The sequence below is a fragment of the Bos mutus genome, chromosome 13 (genome assembly GCF_027580195.1).
Source record: "Bos mutus isolate GX-2022 chromosome 13, NWIPB_WYAK_1.1, whole genome shotgun sequence".
NCBI classification, from domain to species: domain Eukaryota; kingdom Metazoa; phylum Chordata; class Mammalia; order Artiodactyla; family Bovidae; genus Bos; species Bos mutus.
The window spans coordinates 57,267,166-57,287,330 of NC_091629.1; the positions used below are offsets into that span (position 1 = coordinate 57,267,166).

The 20,165-nt window shown below is 42.1% G+C and overlaps 1 protein-coding gene and 1 long non-coding RNA gene across 3 annotated transcripts in view; one reads left to right on the forward strand and one right to left on the reverse strand.

Annotated features, from left to right (window-relative positions):
• PKIG (cAMP-dependent protein kinase inhibitor gamma) overlaps positions 1-20,165 on the forward strand; it is an 80,112-nt gene that overhangs the window by 6,313 nt on the left and 53,634 nt on the right. The gene's annotated exons all lie outside the window — the stretch shown is intronic.
• LOC138990543 (uncharacterized) lies at positions 15,377-18,843 on the reverse strand. The gene is made up of 3 exons (XR_011466678.1): positions 18,719-18,843; positions 17,595-17,843; positions 15,377-15,701 (listed from the first exon to the last, which is right to left on the reverse strand). It is a non-coding gene; the product is annotated as an uncharacterized lncRNA (long non-coding RNA).

Sequence of the window (20,165 nt, forward strand, 5' to 3'; positions counted from 1 at the left end):
CCAATCCTGAGTCATGTTCTCAGTATGTGCTCAGAGAATAGAGCCTATATATTCAGTTCAGTACTGGTTGCTCACAGCATTGCTCTCCTGGGTTGGTCTTATGTGTTGGCAAAATCACACTGTATCAGTGCTTTTCAAACTGTACCTGCAGTTGGTTGGGGATTAGCAGGTAGAGGAACTGTTTGGGAGAGGAGTTCCAGCATTACGGGAGTTAATCTGCTTTTCTCCCATGCCCAGTTCCATAAGCCTGCCTGCTGTGTACCTCTACCTGCCACCAAAAGGAAGCTTGGAAAAGAAGTGCTGGTGATCTGATTTGCAACATAGATTAGTCGCTCAGTCGTGTCTAACTCTTTGGGACCCCATGGACTGTAGCCCTCCAGGCTCCTCTGGCCAATGGTGTTTTTCAGGCAAGAGTACTGGAGTGGGTTGCCATTTCCTTCTCCAGGGGATCTTCCCGACCCAGGGATTGAACCTGGGTCTCCCGAATTGCAGGCAGACGCTTTACCACCTGAGCCACCATGGAAGCCCCGTGTAATTGTATTGTCTTGTGTGCATAGGGTTTAACATTCAGTGTTTCTTGATGAGCTCTGCTTGTTGTATGTGGTGCATATGGCCATCTTTTCCAAACCAAACCATTGTGGTCTGAGTATAGTGTACTTAGAGGGTCAAGAGAACAGATTATTTTAAAACAGCGTGGTCTCAGGAGAATCATAGATGTGTTTTTATGTATCCAGAGGAAGCAGTACGAAGGCTTGATTAGGAAGCATTGGAGTCCTTTGGACATGGGTTCGAGTCTTGGCCCTTTCTACTTTCTTCTACAAGTTACTTAGTCTTTCTTTCCTTTTTTTTTTTTAATGTTTTAATTTCCTTGGTAACTCATAGAAAAGCCCTTATTGTGATTAGCATTTGAATAGGAGGATCATCTTTTTTTTTTATTTTTATTTTTTTATTGAGTGAAAATTTCTTTAAATTCTGTCACAAATATGATTTCATATAATCCCGCAATAACCCTTTTTCTCCCACCCCTGTAGTGCCCCTCCCACTTCCCTTGTCCCACTAGTAACCACTAGTTTGTTCTGAGTCTGCTTCTTTTTAAAAAAAAAAAAAATTAAATTTTCTTTCTAAGCTTCAGCATTTCCTCATTGTAAAATGGATATAATGAAAGTTCCTCAGTCTCTTGTGAGGATTGCATGAAAGTAAAGGGCTCAGCACAAGGTCTGGCAGGTAGTTAGTAAGCACTTGACATTATCTGCTAACTGTTAGGGTTATTGTAATGCCTTTGAAACATGTCCACTTATTCAGTGACCTTTTTTTATACAAGTGTATTTATTATTTTTGGCTGTGCTGGGTCTTCTTGCTTCGTGTTCTTTCTCTAGTTGCTGCAAGCAAGGGCTACTGTCTAGATGTGGCGCACAGGCGTCTCGTTGCAGTGGCTTCTCTTGTTCTGGAGCAGAGGTTCAAGGATTCGTAGGCTTCAGGAGTTGCAGCTGATGGGGCTTAGCTGCTCCGAGGCATGTGGAGTCTTCCTGGACCAGGAATCGAACCCATGTCCCCTGCATTGGCAGGGGAATTCTTAACCACCGGACCACCAGGCAAGTCCTTTCTTGGCAGAAGCCTGTAGAAGACCAGAAGAACAAAAAGTTCTTCTAAATAACTCACTATTTGGTACCTTACTGTGTGTGTAGTAACTTCTTTATCAGACCTGGTATGGAAAAGGCATGTGCTTCCCTGGTGGCTCAGATGGTCAAGTATGTGCTTGCAATGCAGGAGGCCTGGGTTTGATCCCTGGGTCAGGAAGATCCCCTGGAGAAGGAAATAGCTACCCACTCCAGTGGGCTCCGCAGGTGGCCAGCGCAGGAACCTACCTGACAGTGCAGGAGGCATAAGAGATATAGGTTCAATCCCTGGGTTGGGAAGATCCCCTGGAGGAGGGCACGGCAACCCACTCCAGTATTCTTGCCTGAAGAATCCCATGGACAGAGGAGTCTGGTGGTCTACAGTCCCTGGGGTCATAAAGAGTTGGACACAGCTGAGTGACTAACACTTTCACTTTTCATGGAAAAGTCACAGAACTGTTAAAGACCCAGTGCCTGACTTTGCATGCCCCTTGGGAAGACCTCCCTTATTTGCCTTTCTCACAATATTTGAATAGCACTCAGCACCTAGTCCCTTGCCTCTAAGATGATCTCTCTGTACTGTGGATATTTTTTGGCACTTATAAAGATCCCAGAGGCAGCACAGACTTTATCATTAACATAATCCGCTGTCTCAGGCTGCTCTGCCCTCCCTGGGGTGTTGGCTTCATCCTCGGGCCAGCAGCAAAATATGGGCAGCAATTCTGGGCCCCAGATCCATGTACAGCACCTACCAAAGGAATAGAAAGATTCTTACTTCCTCTGTTCTTCCATCCCCCGCCCCCAGTACTGATCCTGCAATGTCATTGGCCTGAATCGAGTCATGTGCCCACTTCTCGAGCCACTTCCTGTCACCAGGGCAACGCCATGCCTTGTTGACTTCAGCCTGGTTTTTAAAGAAGTTATTTACAACTGGGATGAAATTATCTTTAGGCCAATCCAGAACAGAATTGCATGTCTGTTAGGCAGTTTTTCTGTGAATAGGAGGAATGGATACCAAGTAGTTTGGTCAGCTAGGATTTGGGTTGGCTTTAAGACAAATTATTTTTCTTTCAAAAGACATCAAGTCCAAAATAGGCAATCTTGCTGGCATGGGACTGCCACAGTCCAGATCTTTCTCTGTTTCTGCTTCACTGTCCTTATAACATGGCTGGCACGCTCATGGTCACCTTGAGGTCACAACTGGGCTTCTGGCTCTCCAACCAAACAGTCCTTCCTTGAAGCAGGAAGAAGTAGAAGGGAGGGCCAAGGACACCCTTTCTAATACCAGAAGCCTCGGCCAGCACGTACAGCTTACACCTCATTAACCGTTTATGTCTGTGAGGAGGCTGCTGAATGTCCTTTCTTAGCTGGACACACCACTGTTACCAACAATAGAGGGATACCTTGCTGCGAAACAGAGGGAAAATGCAGATCTGGTGATGTGCAGTGCCCACCTCTGAAGGCAGCCAGCCATAACCTCCATACTTTCCATTTGGAAGAAGCCAGTCTTGAATGAGTGTACTGTCTTTTTATTTATGTTTTTTTAATCCAGTAACGAGACATACTTGATACAATGTCTTATAATTTCATATTTTCCATTTAACAACATCACAAGTGTTTCTTCATTTGGTTAACATTACAATCTGTCTGTGTTAGTCGCTCAGACTCTTTGTGAACCCATGGACTGTAGTCCACCAGGCTCCTCTGTCCATGGGATTCTCCAGGCAAGAATTCTGGAGTGGATTGCCATTCCCTCCACCCAGGGATTGAACCCAGGTCTCAAGCATTGCAAGCAGATTCTTTAGCCATCTGAGCCATCAGGGAAGCCCTAATATTAACTGCTGCTGCTGCTGCTAAGTCGCTTCAGTTGTGTCCGACTAGGAGCTTCTAGTCCAATCTCCACTTAATGAAAGCCTCTCCATTGTCGCTGTAAAACTTAGTGTTTAATTTCCACAGCCTTCAGAATGTTCCTGGCTAGTAAATAGCTCTGCTTTGCTGTCTGATACAATAGCCACTGGCCATATGTGACTGTTTTTTTTTTTTTTTTTAAGATTTGTTCATTTTTTAATTTATTTTTGGTTCTGCTGGGTCTTCGTTGCTGCATGCAGGTTTTCTATAGTTGTTTCTAGCTGGGGCTACTCTTCATTGCTGTGCGCAGGCTTCTTATTGCAGTGGCTTCTCTTGTTGCAGAACACAGGCTGTAGATGCATGGGCTTCATTCCAGAGCACAGGGGCTCAGTAATTGTGGCTCACGGTCTAGAGCGCTGGCTCAGTAGTTGTGGCACACGGGGCTTAGTTGCTCCGCAGCACACGGAAACTTCCCAGACCAGGAATCGAACCTGTGACCCCTGCATTGGCAGGCAGATTCTCAACTACTCGACCAGCAATGAAGCTCCCTGACTGTTTAAATTTTAGTTAATTAAAGTTGAATTAAAAATCCAGTCTCTCAGTCTCAATAGCCACATGCGACTGGTGATCACTGAATTCAACAGCCCAGATATAAAACGTTTCCATCATTGCAGAAACTTCTATTGGCTAGTACTGCTCTCGAGCACCAGTACACAGCTGTGCTCACCATTTGGTTTTAGGGAGTTTTAATGGTTCAAGTCACTAAGCTGGGACCAGATGGCCTGGGTTTGAATTCTCAATCTGCTGTTTACTAGTTGTATTATCTCAAGCAAATTACTTAACTTCCCTGTGCCTCAGTTTCTTTATTTGTAAAAGACTGTTATTATGTATTAAAGAACTTCTTTAATGAGCTTCTTAGTGAGCTTCTTAGAACAGTGGGCTTCCCTGGTGGCTGAGTGGTAAAGAATCCGGTTGCCAATACAGGAGACTGTATTCAATCCCTGGGTCAGGAAGATCCCCTGGAGAAGGAAATGGCAACCCACTAGTCTTCTTTGCTTGGGAAATCCATGAACAGCGGAGCCTGGTGGGCTTCAGTCCATAGGTCACAGAGTCAGACATGACTGAGCCCATGCACCCCCATCCAAAAGGTGAATGAGTATTTAAAAAGTTCTTGTCAGTTTTAGAGGTGAAAGAGACCTCTGAAAAGATTGAGAGAAAAAAATTAATCAAAATGTAGAATTTTTGCCATGTCCAGCTCTTTTCGACTCCATGGATTCGACCCTGCCAGGCTCCTCTGTCCATGGAATTCTCTGGCAAGAATACTGGAGTGGGTTGCCATGCCCTTCTCCAGGGGACCTTCCCCACCCAGGGATCGAACCTGTGTCTCCTGCATTGCAGGCAGATTCTTTACTGTTTGAGCCACCAGGAAAGCCCTCTTGCCTTTGTACAACTTCACAAGTGGCTTTTCAGTGAAAACTGGAAATCATTTCCTGGGTGTGGTCATGCAGAAACTTTAATTGCTAGAACTTATTCTCAAAGAAACCGCCTTGGTCCCTTATCAAATATTTGGCAAGTAACGTACATTTTCAATGAGTCCTCTCCTTTACCTGGCTGTTTTTGTTTTTAATGGATTCTACTGTTATTAGTCCTGATCCCATCAAGGAGAGAGCTTCTACTTTATTTCATTTTAAATTGTTATGTAGAGATTACTGTGCATCAGTTGACAGGAATGATTATCACCAAACCCTACTGTTGGACATTTATTTCTCCATTTTTTGTATTTTGGGTGTTGTGCTGTTGATCTTTACAGAAAGACCTTCTCCAATCAGTATATTTTAATCCAAGGACTTGGGAGGAATGTCAACCCCTTTTTACTGAGAGGCCTGAATTTCAGTCTGGAAATCATCTTAATACCATAGAAGAGGGCATGTGGGCCTGCCAGCGCCAATTGTGCTTTTGGATTTAGCCCATTTCTCCTTGTGGCCACTCTCGGATTCTAGATGATATTTACTGTTTGGTACACAAAAATTTCGTACTGTCCTAGAAAAATCCGTAATGCACGTTGTTCTGATGTCACTTCTTTTTCCAATTCACATAGCACTTTATTTGAACCTTTTTAAAAATAGCATTTATCACAAATAGCACTCCTCTATACTTACTTTTGCATTTGTTTTGTATCTACTCCTAAACTCTTAGCCTGTTGAGGACAGCAGTCTTTCATTGGACCTTTACAGATCCTAACCTACAGGCCCTCAATTTATGTTCATGGAATGAATGAACGAATTTGTCATTTTCTGTTATTACATAGCCATCTTTCAGAACATTTCCTTTGAATTCATTGTTAGTGGATAGTCTTCTAGTTAAGTCAGATTCCACAGGAAAGCAAAAAAAAATGTTTATAAGGTGATGTTCAAACGTAAACATTCATAGAGGGACTTCCCTGGTGGTCCAGTGGCTAAGACTCCACACTCCAGTGCAGAGGGGGGCCTAGGTTTGATCCCTGGTCGGGAAACTAGATCTCACATGCTGCGACTAAGACCTGGGGCAGCCAAATAAATAAACATAAAAAAAAAAAAAAAAAACCTAGAGGAGTGTAAAGAAACCCCCAGTGCACATCATCTAAACTTCAACAATCAACATTTTAGAACCAGTTTTTGATTTGGGTAGAGAGAACGTGAAGGCTTTGGGGTGCCCATTTTGATTTTGGGGAGAAGGCAGCAGGGCATATATGATGGGCAGTGTAGAGAAAGAGGAGGCTGGTGGTCCACAGACAAACCTGCCTGCCTCCCTCGCAGGGCTGTGGTGAGGGTTTCATGAGTGGACACACACAGCGCCGAGAACAAAGCCCAGCCATGCGGTGGGTGCAACTGAGGGGCTGCCCCTGCCACCGCCATTCCTGCTCTTGCCACTGCTGTCACTACTGCGCGGGTTCAGGGGGCTGAGTTTGGCGGCTGTGGCACTTAACTTACTTGGGAGCTTGGCCATCAGACTTTCTGAGCTGCAGTTTTTTGCATCTGAAAAGTAAAAATGATAATAGCATCTGATCTGTTACAAGGCAGTGCAGTCGTGCCTGTAAATGTGTTCTGGGCTAATTAACATTAACCCCGGTTTTCTGGGGGTTGTGTTCCCATCTGGCGGGACCCCTTGGAGCTCTTGGGAGCTTTTTGTAAGTCAAGCTTGTCTCTCATATGGACTCTTGTTCTGAGATTTCCTGAGCCCCAGAGTCATTTGTCAGTCTAACAAATACTATAGCACAGTAAGCTTCATTTTTATTTGCAAAATGTTTGTTCCTGAAGCATGACAACAATTTCATTTTATATAGCGTGTCCATACTTGCACGGGAAATGAAATACTTATCAACCAAGTTGATAAAGGGATAAAAATAGTTTTCCTAAGAAATGGTTTACAGGGGATTAATGTTGGAAAAAACTTCATAGCAGAATCTGTTTTACCATCTTTGAAATATAAACAGTATCTTCATTTGTCTATATTTTTCTTATAACACTTTGCTCAACTCCTAATTAAAAATAGCTTTCCCAAAGCCAGAATCCCTCTAAAAAAATCCATTTTCTTTTAAATGAAGGCTAAGTTTTAAACACTCTGCTTTCTCCTTAGCACTGCAAAGAATTCTAATTATGCAGAACATCCATCCAAACCACACACACACATATCTGTCTGAGATAAGAGTTCGTAGATACTGTGGGAAGAGAAATGGAATATCCCTGATGGTTATAATAAATTTCTGCAGTGTTTGTTTGGACAGACAATCAACTGTTAGGTCTCCTGGGTATGAGAGTTAAATAAATCCAGGTCAGAAAGTCAGTGCCCCAAACTTAATTTCTCAGGAAGATAGTCCCTTCTCAAACCATTACTTGCCATTAGGTTTAGCTTTTTTAAAAAGTTTGCTTTTTGTTCTTTCAGTTAGTAAAAAATGTTGTCTTTTTACCATTTGTAATTTATAGCATCTTAAACTTTTTATAAACGTCTTCATTCAAAGAAACTAAACCCTTGTTCCGTATCTCCGAATAACAAAAACAAATATAAATAAAAATGCAGTTTTATGTCAAAAAAGAGCAAGCTCTTAATTCCACTATCTGGCCCCAATGACATATGATCTCTTAGCTTTATTTCCCATAGACTGTTCTATTTAAATGCTTTATTACACAGGCTCTTGACTCTTTTTTCCCCTGGAATCCAAGTATATTTTGGTGATGCTTCTTTTCAAAAGATCCAGCACAAATCATCTTACAGATGTTACCTAGCCAGTGTTGTGTTAGAAGATATGCCACTTCTCATATAAATTTAAATCTTACTGAAACTTCTAGATTGAAAGGATTGGCCAAAAGAACTTTGGATTTTTATAGCCGCAGGGCTCCTTTACTTTACTGGGATACTTGTTTATGTCTTTTTGATTGAAGTGGATGTTGGAAAGGGGTCTAAATATACTGCTTGATCCTCCTTGTTAATTGTTGAAAAATGAAGTTGGAAACTAGTTTTCAATTCTAGAGGAACTGGGAGATTTTATCCAGTGTCTGAGATTCATTTTAGTTTTTTATATGTTGGAACTTTAGGCTCGAATTTTTCTTTGATTTTTCGCATATATTGAGCATTTTCTGTGTGCCTAGCTGTGTGTAGGGTGTCTTACACATTCTAGCTCCTTTAATCTTACAGCAGCACTGGGAGTTAGATAGGACTCAAATACCCGGTTGCTTAGGCTGCGCACCTTCTTCCTTGATCCCTTTCATTGTTCTGTCCTCACCCAGTCCATTTGGTTGTGTTGCTATAGAAACAAATCACACCCTGCCCCAGCTGCCAACTGTGAGCTGCCAGACAGCAGCTGTGGCCTGCTCGCTGGTCTCCCTGGTTCCCTTCCTGTCCTGCTATAAGAGTTATGGTGGGACACCTGAAACTAACACAGTGTTGTCTGTCAATTATAGCTCTATAAAACTGGGGGAGGGGAGGAGGAAGGTATGTGCGGACAGAAATGAGGGTGGAAGTTCCACATTCATGATCAAAGGCCTTGCAGGGAGCTCTGAAGTGGCGCTGTCCAGTATGGTGGCTGTTAGCCGCACATGTTTACTGAGCGCCTGACGTGGCTGGTCCAACCCGAGATGTGTTGTGCACAGTGGATTTCAAAGCCTTAGTACAAAGATCAGGGATATGTCATTAATGGTTTTTATGTTGATTACATGCTGAGATGATGTTTTGGAAATACTGGGTTACATAGAACAGATTTTTAAGGTTAAAAAAGGTGTGTGCATGTATACATATTATGTAGGTTTGTACACAGTAGCCTCGTAGTGGTAGCCATGGTGTGTGTGTGTGTTTTTTTTTTTTAACTTTTTGAGATTGTTGTAGACTCATATGCTGTTGTAAGAAATAATACAGAGAGATCCCATTTACCCTTTCCCCAATTTACCTTAGTAATAGAGCTCAGCTCAAATGTCACCTCCTCCAGGGAGCCTTCCCTGACCACTCTAATGTAGCCTACTTTCCCCACTTTTGTTCACCTGGCCTATTACTCTGTTTAATTTTATTCATAGAATTTGCTTATGTTTGAAACTATCTTTTTTTTTTATTATTACTGTTTAATTGCCTTTTGCTCAGTAGAAGGTGAACTAAATAGTGGGAACCTTGCCTGTTCTATTCATTGCTCTATCTCCTGTGGGAGAAGAAAAACTCTAGAGTCTGTGCTCGTTGCCTTTTAGGACCTCTCATTTAATGGGGGCTGGATTGATTCCCCCCCACCCGGATTTTTATTATGAAAAACTTCAAACATACAGAAAAAAAACTTAAAGAGTTCAGTGAGCATCTGTATCAAATCCTACATCAAACAACATTAACATTTTGCTACATATGCTTTATCAACATATGTGTCTGTTTTTCAATTTTTGCTGAACTGTTTGAAAATATGGTACTGACATAATTCACCTATGAATACAAAGCAGATCATCATCTTCCTTGATATTTACATCCACAGTATTTACCTTCTTCCTCCCCCATGCATTCTTGGAAAATACATTGTCTCCATGTAAAAGTATTTTGTTCTATGTGAAAAGAAGTTCTAGGCTCAGATAATTTTAAACTGTCTTTCCACTTACATTAATATCTTGGTATTTGAAAGATAGGCAGGGTAAGGGCAATGTTCCTATAAGACTACCTGACAATTTGCTGGACTTGTAACATCTTGTGTGTGTTAAACACTTAGTCATATCCAACTCTTTGTGACCCCATGGACTGTAGCCCACCAGATTGCTCTGTCCATGGGATTTTCCAGGGAAGAATACTGGAGTGTGTAGCCATTTCCTTCTCCAAGGGATCTTCCCAACCCAGGTCTCCTGCATTGCAGGCAGATTCTTTACTGTCTGAGCCATCGGAGGAAGCCATCAGGAAAACTTGTAACATCTTGGTCCTCACCTATTAAATACCCATTTGAATGAGGAAGCCGTCAAATATTGTGACAACCCAATATGCCCTCCCCTTCTTCCCCATTTCCAAAAGGCCCTGCAGTGTCTGTGTAGTGAGTCATTGACCTAACTAGTCCCCTCAGGAAAGAGCTGTAGGTTAAAGGAGAAGAAAACTTGGATTCACAGAATAACTGCACTCACTGTAACAATTCAGTATTGAGGGAATGGAGGTGGTAGAACATATCTGCAGCGCTCCTTTTGTAATAGAAGCATGTATGTTCTAGATTTGTATACATATTTATTCAGTTTACTTAATTGAATAAATGTATCCATTTCTTCGATTCTACCCCTATACCACCACCACTGCTTTACTCCAGAAAGACTATATGATAATTCTTGATTTATTTAACCACTAAGTATGTCTTCTATACCGGTCTGAATCAACTAGGGAGTGTTTGTAATTTTTGTGCTTTTCCATACAAAGGGACTTGAAGCAGACCCAGGGCCCCCTCAATTGCTTTATTTCTCCCTGTTTAGCTGGAGGTGCTGAAGGGTATATCTCAGTGCTGCTGCCTGTTCTGCACTGATCTCTACTTTTCACTGTCACCTGTCAAAGTCCATTTGTCAAGCTTATCTCAAACGCCGTGTTGGCTGTGGGTCTTCCTCGGAGCCCTGCATCAAGATGTAGTCTAAACCCCCCTAACACATTCTTTCTCTTGCCACTGGCCACAGACTGCCTCGTGTTGCATTTGAGTGTATGTTTCCCTTATCTCCTACATATGTTTTCGGTCACCATTCCCTGGGCAACTCCTATGTGATAGGCCTTGTTCAGGATTCTGGAAATGGCGATGACTGTTCCTAGAGAGTCCCATTTTCTTCTTACTTTTCTCTCCTGATAATAGGGTATCCTCTTGTTCCTTTGGATCCCAGGTGGTGCCTGGTAAAATGCCTTTGCAGCGATTTATGTATATTTCTGAACTGGGGCCTGGGACCCAGGGAAACAAGCACTTCCAGATGAGATCTGAGTTTAGTCATAGCACTGCCACTGTGCGACCCTGGGTAAATCACTTACCTTCTGTAAGCTCCAGGTTCCTTATCTAGAAAACACTGAAAATAATATCTATCCTACGGGATTGTTGTAAATTTAAAGATGAATTATATGAAGTGCCAGGACGGTTTTCAGCACATAGTAGGTGCTCATTCAGTGGTAGTGATTATAAGGGAAGCTCAGTGCTTCCTTTAGGTCACTTGAATGAACAGTACGATTATTTAGGATCTTAATTGTCTTAAAGGAAGCACTGACTTTGTCTTGGGAGCTTCTCCCAGAAGAAATAAGCCGTGGGGATGGTCTGGCCCATCACTGATTAACTGTTCCCTTTTTAGAGTCAGTGATCTGAGTCTCTGTTTTTGAACTACTTATATAATATATACCACCTGTTATTTGTGTATTTTTAGCAGTGGGAGCCGAGTAATCCCAATCCTGTCTGTAAAAGAGCAAACTGTTTACCAGAAACAGAGGGCTTTTTTTTTTTCTTAACACTGACTCACACTGACTCATCCATCTCATTTTCCTTCCCTCCTCTCATAACAACCTTGCAAGAGAGAGAATTTTGGGGGAAATTAGTTGGCTTACCTTTTTTTCTTTTTTTTTACTTTCCAAAGATGAAAGCTTGAAGGTGTCACATGATTAATTCCATCTCAGGAAAGGCTAAGGTCTGTGCTGCCCTGGGGTGGCCAGAATGACCAGTGCCATGTAGCCAAACATCTCATATAAAACCTTGTCTAGACAAACCAATTCTGTTGGCTGAGAGATTGGACGAGAGCCTGAAACGTACACGTTAATTGACTTAACACATGTTGTCAACTCAACTTCAGTTCTTTTTGAACCTAGAAAATTTCTTCTGAGCTAGGAAACCTGAGAAGAATTATTAATAGAACCAGAGCCTGTGATGCCTAAACAGTCAGATTTGAGATGACAGACACAGAATTCAAGCAGCAGCACATTAGAGTCAGTAAAACGGGGAAGGAAGGTTCTAGATCAGAATGACTGATATACTTATGCCTTCATTTGACATTTGTTGTGTGAATATTGACTGATATCCGTGATGTGCCAGGTGCTTGGGTCAGAACAGTGAATGATAAGAAGACGAGGCCTGCTGTCATGGATCTTCCCTTCTGATGTGTGTTCCTAATAAATCCTGTGGTGGTAGGAATAGAGGATGCTGAGGAAGCGGAGAAGCGCCTTGGCCTGCACGTGTGAGCACGTGGGCGTCCATGAGGATGAGGGGAGGAAGGAAGGCTTCCTGGAGGAAAAGGCACCCAAACTGAGCCTGGCTAGACGAGGAAAGGTGTAACTAGAAGAAAGGCAGTAGGATGGGGCCAGATGGCAGCGGAGATGCCAGATAGACAGGGCCATGGGCGTGAAGGCCTCGAGGTGGGAAAGAGCTTGCCTTTGGAGGAAGCAAAGCAAGTTCCAGTGTCAACAAAAGATAGCTGAGTGAGGGTGAAGTTTGGCACAAGCTAACTTTGGATAACCTGACAGGAGCATTGTGGATCTGTTTATTGTCTCAGACTGTCAAGAATCTGCCTGCAGTGCAGGAGACCCGGGTTCTATCCCTGGGTCAGGAAGATCCCCTGGAGAAGGGTACAGCTACCCACTCCAGTATTCTTGCCTGGAGAACTCCATGGACAGAGAAGCCTGGAGGGCTATAGTCCATGGTGTCACAAAGAGTCAGACTCGACTGAGCGACTAACACCTTATTAATTAAAAACAATTTTTTTAACTGGGGTAAATTTTACATACAGTGAAATGTACATGACAAGTACATATATTTATCCTTGTAACCAGTGCTCCATTTTTTTTTCTCTTGGACACACTGCACAGCATGCTGGAACTCCCTGACCAGGGATCGATCCCAGGCCCCCTGCAGTGGAAGTGCAGAGTCTTAACCAGTGGACCACTAGAGCTTTATTTTGTAAATGTTATATTAGCTGCACATGTCACAAATCTCCTTTGGAGGAGGGAGTGGTTATTTTGAGATGTGCTTCTGACATAACAAAGGTCCGTCTAGTCAAGGCTATGGTTTTTCCAGTGCTCGTGTATGGATGTGAGAGTTGGACTGTGAAGAAAGCTGAGCGCCAAAGAATTGATGCTTTTGAACTGTGGTGTTGGAGAAGACTCTTGAGAGTCCCTTGGACTGCAAAGAGATCCAACCAGTCCATCCTAAAGGAGATCAGTCCTGGGTGTTCACTGGAAGGAATGATGCTGAAGCTGAAACTCCAATACTTTGGTCACCTCATGTGAAGAGTTGACTCATTGGAAAAGACCCTGATACTGGGAGGGATTAGGGGCAGGAGAAGAAGGGGACGACAGAGGATGAGATGGCTGGATGGCATCACCGACTCAATGGATATGAGTTTGGGTAAACTCCGGGAGTTGGTGATGGACAGGGAGGCCTGGCGTGCTGTGATTCATTGAGTTGCAAAGAGTCAGACACGACTGAGCGACTGAACTGAGTCTGACATAACTTCAGAGGTAAGCCTGCTCAGGATGGGGGGAAATGGAATATGAGATGAGAAAACCAGTGTGCATACTCAGTCATGTCCAACTCTTGTGACCCCATAGACTATGGCCAGCCAGGCTTCTCTGTCCATAGGATTTTCCAGTCAAGAATACTGGAGCAGATTGCCATTTCCTACTCCAGGGAATCTTCCCAACCCAGGGATCAAATGCCATTTCCTACCGTTGGGCATGTTTGCAACCCAGGGATTGAACCTGCATCTCTTGAGTCTGCTGCATTGACAGGCAGATTCTTTATCAACTGTACCACCTGAGAAGCCAGAGGAAAACAGCAAAGGGAAGATGGCATCCATTTTTTTTTTTTTTTTTTTGGCCATGAGGCATGCAGGATCTTAATTCCCCAACTAAGGATCGAAGCCATGCCCCCTGCAGTGGAAGCGAGATGTCTTAACCACCAGGGAAGTCCCAAGGGATGGGTTTTGAGCAGGACCCAGACTTGATGCTCACTGCTTGCTGGCTTAGAATGCCCTGAGGCTGGGGAGGGGCACCAGCCGGACAGGACTGGAATGGGTAGTGGTCTGCCAGTGGGTGGAGAATACTCCAGGATCTACGTTTTCCTAAGATGTTTTTAGCAGAGGACAAACCCCTACGTGCTTTGTAGGATCTGGAGCATCTACACAGAGCACAGAAGATTGTGGTTTTCCAAGGTCTCCCTGGAAGGAGTCCCAGGCCACCTACATTTTGAAGGAAGCCTCCTGAAAGCATGCCCGGCTTTCCAGGCAGTGTTTCTCCCAACTTCATTGATGAAACGCAGGAAAACAGTCACCTTATTGATTTTTTTTTGTTTGTTACCTACCATACACGTGACATTTTCCTTTTCTAGAAGTCGGATATTAAAAATATTGTTACAGTTTGCGGTTTTAGGGATTTACTGAAGATTTTATCATTTAAATGTTCTGACTATTTCAATATCTGGGTTTTTGACATAGTGCCAGAAATCACTGAACGTGTTACTATGCTCTGGCTAGGGTTTCCAGGACTATGTTAAACAGACATGGCAGGACTGGGGCATCCTTGTTTTGTTCCTGATCTTAGAGGAAAAGCTTTCAGGTTTTCACTGTTGAGTATGATGTTAGCTGTGGGCTTGTCATATGTGGCCTTTATTATGTTGAGTTACATTTCTTATATACATTATTTGTTGAGCGTTTTTATCATGAAAGGATGGTGATTTTTCTGAATCTACTGAAATGGTCATATGATTTTTATCCTTCATTTCTGTTAATGTAGTATGTTGCATTTATTGATTTGCCTATGTTAAGCCATTCTTGCATCCAGGGGTAAATTAAATTTGATTTCAGTGTATGATCTTTTAATGTGCTCTTGAATTCAGTATTATAGTTTTTTTTTTTTAAGTCCATTAAAAAAATTTTTTTTTATTTACTTACTTTTGGCTGTGCTGGGTGTTGCTGCATGTGGGCTTACTGTGGTGTGCTGGCCTCTCATTGAGGTGGCTTCTCTTGTTGGGGTGCATGGACCCTAGGGCTCATGGGCTTCAGTAGCTTCAGCTTGGGGACTTAGTTGCCCTGAGGTGTGTGGGATCTTAGTTCCCTGACCAGGGATCGAACCCACGTTCCCTGCCTTGCAGAGAGGATTCTTAACCACTGGACTACTAAGGAAGTCCTATGCTTAAAATTTTGATGGCTATTTCCATTTTCATCCTTGGAAGTTTTCACTAGTTTCCACTCTAAACTACAGACTGAACTGGCTTTCTTTTGAATTACAAGATACAGAGTTCCTTATAACCAGATATTCTATGAATGTCACAAAGCATTAAAGCAGGTGGAAAACCAAGTCCAAATGGCTAGAGTATATAAGTTCAAGATTTACCAAGGAATACATGTATCAAGAGGTTTTGATAAGCTCCTTTTATTTTTCCATTAAAAATTAACATGTTTGTCAATATCTAAGATATTCCTGTAGCTGTTCTATAAAATGCTAAAAGGTAAATGAACGTCCCTTTCTTTTCTCCTTTCCACGTGATGTTTTCTCAGTGTTGTATCCTTCTATCACTCTACTTCTTATCTTTTCAAAAATATGTTTATTTATTTGAGTAGACAATACCATTTTATAGTACAAAATTCACAAGTTATTCCAAGACATATGGTGGGAATTCTCCTTCCAGTTGTGGCAGTCTAGGTCATTTGAATCAACCATGCTGATGACAGCTTAGAAAGCTGGACAAGACGTAAAAACATTTTCTCAAAAGCGTCAGTGAGTTTGCAAGATATTGAAGGATTCCCATCCCAACATCTGGAAGAATGAAAAAATCAAGACAGGTAAGCCTTGCTAGCAAAATCATTTTTGCCCTGAAAACATCTGCTTATCCTAAGAAAGCATTGGTGAGGTTAAGCAGTGCTTTTGGTAGACTCACCCATGAGGGCAGAGTTTATAATTTGTTGACTGTCAAGGATGGAGACTCGAATAAATCACACCCCCAGTTTGAATGGAACCCCTAAAACATAAAGGGGATCTTGAACATAGCCTTACCACTAAGCTTCCAGGTCCAGGGAAGCTTTATCTTGATTGTCCTAAGCTAATGGCATCATTGGGCAACTGATAGAAACAAGTGACAAAATCCTCTCTAGGGGAAGATGTTATCATCCTGAGCATAAGAATAATCGTCCTCTCAATAATTTTTTTATATAATGAGCAGCACATAAGGGAAATATTGATTCACAAGGAAAATAGGACACCCATGAAAAGAACTAGAACATGAAAACAATAAAAATATTCTCAAAACCATGAGATATTGGAGTATCAGACACAGACTCCAGAACAACCACATTCACTATCTAAAAAGAAACAGAAGCCAAGAGTGAAAATGTCAGTTAGTAACTGGACATTGTTAAAAATAACAAGAGATTTGAAAAAAAGAACCAACTAGACATTCTAGAACTGAGGAATGTAATAACTGAAAACAAGAACACAGTGGATTTAAAAGCAGGTTACGTAGGTGAAGAGAGAGTTAATGAACTATGAGATAGATTAGAAGACAGTGATCCAGAATGAACCATCACAAGACAAAAATATAAAAAATACAGAAATGATGGTAAGATAATTTAAAAGGATACAGTGAGAATGTCTAATATACATTTACAGTTGACACTTGAATAACACAGGGGTTTAATCTGTGTATAACTTAGAGTCACCCCTCTGAATCTGTGGCAACTCCACGTCTGTGGAATCAACCAACCATGGACTGTGTAACACTGCAGTGTGTACTATTGAAAAATATTCACACGCAAGTGGACCTGCACAGTGCAAACCCTTGTCATTCAAAGGTCAACTGTAATTGGAATCCGAGGAGAAGAACAAAACTGGTACAGCGGTAATACTCGGAGAGATCACTGCTGAGCATTTCCCAGAACTATTAAAAGAGGTGCATCGCAGATTCAAAAGTATAGAACCTTAAATGCATGTATTAGGGAAGAAGAAAGGCTAAAAACTGAGCAAATGTTTATCTTAAGTCAGAAAAAGCAAAACAAAATCAAGAAAATAAGGGGAAAGAAAGAATAAGGAGAAGAGGAGGAATGAAGTATAAAGCAAATGTGTAATAGAGAATACCAATGAAAGCAAAGCTTGGTTCTTGGAAAAGACTGATGAAAATTACATACTTCAGCAACGTTGATCAAGAAAAGGAAAAAAGGGTACAGATAACCAGTCAGGAGTGAAAAGGGGGATCACATAGTTATGAACAAGGTAAGATATAATGAGCAACTTTATGTCAAAAATTTTAGAAATTTAGGTGAATAAATTTATGAGTAATATACTGTTAATAAAAATTAAATCACCAATTAAAAACCTTTCCACAAGGAAAATTGCAGTCCTTTATGCCTTTACTGGGAAGTTATATCAAACATTTAAGAGAAAGAATTAATATTACACAAACTTTTCCTGAGAGTAGAAAAAGGGGTTAGTAAAACTAAGAAACCTGATAATGACATTATGAGAAAAGAAAAATCACAGGCCATTTTACTCATGGATATTTGCTAAGCTAAATATTAGCAAAGCAAAATCCAGTATTTCACTTACTACAGTGGTATAAGAAACTAACCAAAATGCTATGGCTTAAAATGGCTATTTTATTACGATAGGGATTCTGTGAGTCAGGAATCTGGACAGGGCAAAATGGTGATGGCTTACCTCTGCTCCGTGTTGTCTGGGCCGCGTGTTTGGAAGTCTCAAAGAGAATCTTGGAATCATCTGGAGGCATTTTCATTTGCAGGTCCTGCAGCTGATGCTGTCTGTCATAAAGACCCTCAGCTGGCTGTTGTGTAGAAACTCAGCTCATCTCAACTGGAGTGCCTGCATGTGACCTCTCCCTGTGGTCTGTCGGAATGGGGTAGTTCAAGCTTTCTTACTGCATGGCAACTTGGTTTCAAGTGCAGGGTCCTAAGAGCAAATTGGAAGTGCTTAGCATTTTGATAATCTAGTCTTGAAATACACGTATTGCCACACCCATAGTGCTGTCTTGGTTGAAAAAATTACAAAGGTCCCATCCTGATTCCAGGAAAAGGATCATAGAACCTACCACCCAAAGGGAGAGGTGTCAAGGTCACGTTGTAAAAGCATGTGGGATGAGATTATATTGTTGAGGCCATCTTTGGAAAAATACAGTTTGCTCTATATGTGAAGTTAAAGTTGCTCAGTTGTGTCCGACTTTTTGCGACCCCATGGATATTCAGTCCATAGAATTCTCCAGGCCAGAATACTGGAGTGGGTAGCCATTCCCTTCTCCAGGGAATCTTCCAAACCCAGGGATCAAACCCAGGTCTCCTGCACTGCAGGCAGTTTCTTTACCAGCTGAGCCACCAGGGAAGCCCAGTATATGAAAGGGATAAGACCAAGTTGGGTCTATTTCAGAAATGCAAGATTCATTTCACATGAAGGACTCAGTATAATTTGCTGACACATTAAAAGGGAAAACGATGACTGTATATATAATTCGGCATCAATTCCTGATTAAAACAGCAACAACAATAACTTTTAGCCACCTAGGAATAAATGGGAGCTTTCTTAATCTGGTGAAGAAATAACTATAAAACAGGTATAGCAGATATCATGCTGTTGCTGCTTCACTTCAGCCGTCTCCAACTCTGTGCAACCCCATAGACGGCAGCCCACCAGGCTCCCCCATCCCTGGGATTCTCCAGGCAAGAACACTGGAGTGGGTTGCCATTTCCTTCTCCAATGCATAAAAGTGAAAAGTGAAAGTGAAGTTGCTCAGTCGTGTCCGACTCTTAGCGACCCCATGGACTGCAGCCTACCTGGCTCCTCCATCCCTGGGATTTTCCAGGCAAGAGTACTGGAGTGGGGTGCCATTGCCTTCTCCGGCAGGTATCATACTGAATGGTAAATGTTCACTTTGAGTTCAGAAACCAGAGTTGCCCATTCTCATCATGTCTATTCAACAGTTGTTGGAAGTTCTAGCAATTGCAATGAGAAAAGAAAGATGAAATGTGTAAGTATTAGGAAGAATTAATAACTTACTGTTTATAGATGACATGATTGTTTATGTAGAAACCACAGAAGAATTCTATATAAACATTACTGTATTAAAGTTGAAAGTTTTGCAAGTTTGCTCAATACTAAATCAATGTACAAAATCAGTTGTATTTTTTATACACCAGCTGTAAATAGAAAATTGAAATTCTAAGCCACAAAATCCACTCTAGCTGGTTTAAGCAGAAGTAGTTTACAGTCTCCAGGAAGTTGGTAAGTCTGGACTTTAATGTTACACAGATGGAAATAAAGCAGTCAGAGGCAATGTTTCCATAGAAATACCCAGTCACACTATTGGAGAAGGAAATAGCAACCCACTCCAGTGTTCTTGCCTGGAGAATCCCAGGGACGGGGGAGCCTGGTGGGCTGCTGTCTATGGGGTCGCACAGAGTCAGACACGACTGAAGCGACTTAGCAGCAGCAGCAGCAGCCCAGTCACACTAAGGAGGACTGTTTTAGAGAATACACCATTGCTGCCTTGACTCAGTTATTCAGCACAAGTGGTATTAGATGCTGGACATCGGAAACTCTGCCCCATAACAGCTCTATAACCTGGGTTCATAATTTTATTTAAGGTCTTCAGTGCAGTTAAATGTACTTTCATGACCTTTATATTCCTCATGCCCGTCATTGGCCTACAGCACCAACACCTGAGTTTGAAACAGCTTTGCATTCAGTATGTACTTTACTTGGGATGGCCATAGGTGATGACTTTTACGACCCTTTCAGCATTACATGCCATTGGCTACCAGCATCCCATCCTCTAATGACGAGTGGGCAAACTCTGGCCTGCAGGTCAAATCTAACCTGCTATTTGTTTTGGTAAGTAAGCTATTATTGTAATACAGCCATGCTCATTGGTTTACACATGGTCTTTGGCTGCTTTTGCACTGTGACAGTTGAGTAGTTGCAACAGAAGTTACTTGCTGTGCAAGTTTTTTAAGACTATTGGTTATTTGTTCAGGGAGACACACTCTATGCAAGACGGTTCTTAGAGACTGAGACAGAGCTCCAACATTCCTTCTAGGCCTCTTGAAGCTCCCTAAGTTACATGATGACCTCATCAGGGTTCCCTTGAGACATTAGCCCCTTCAGTCAAAAGCTTCACCTGGAGTGTCAGCGCTGATCAGTACATTCAGCACTGCAAGCCTGTCTTGATTGCTAGAGTCCAAAGAAACTATGGGCTTCCCAGGTGGCTCCGTGGTAAAGGAT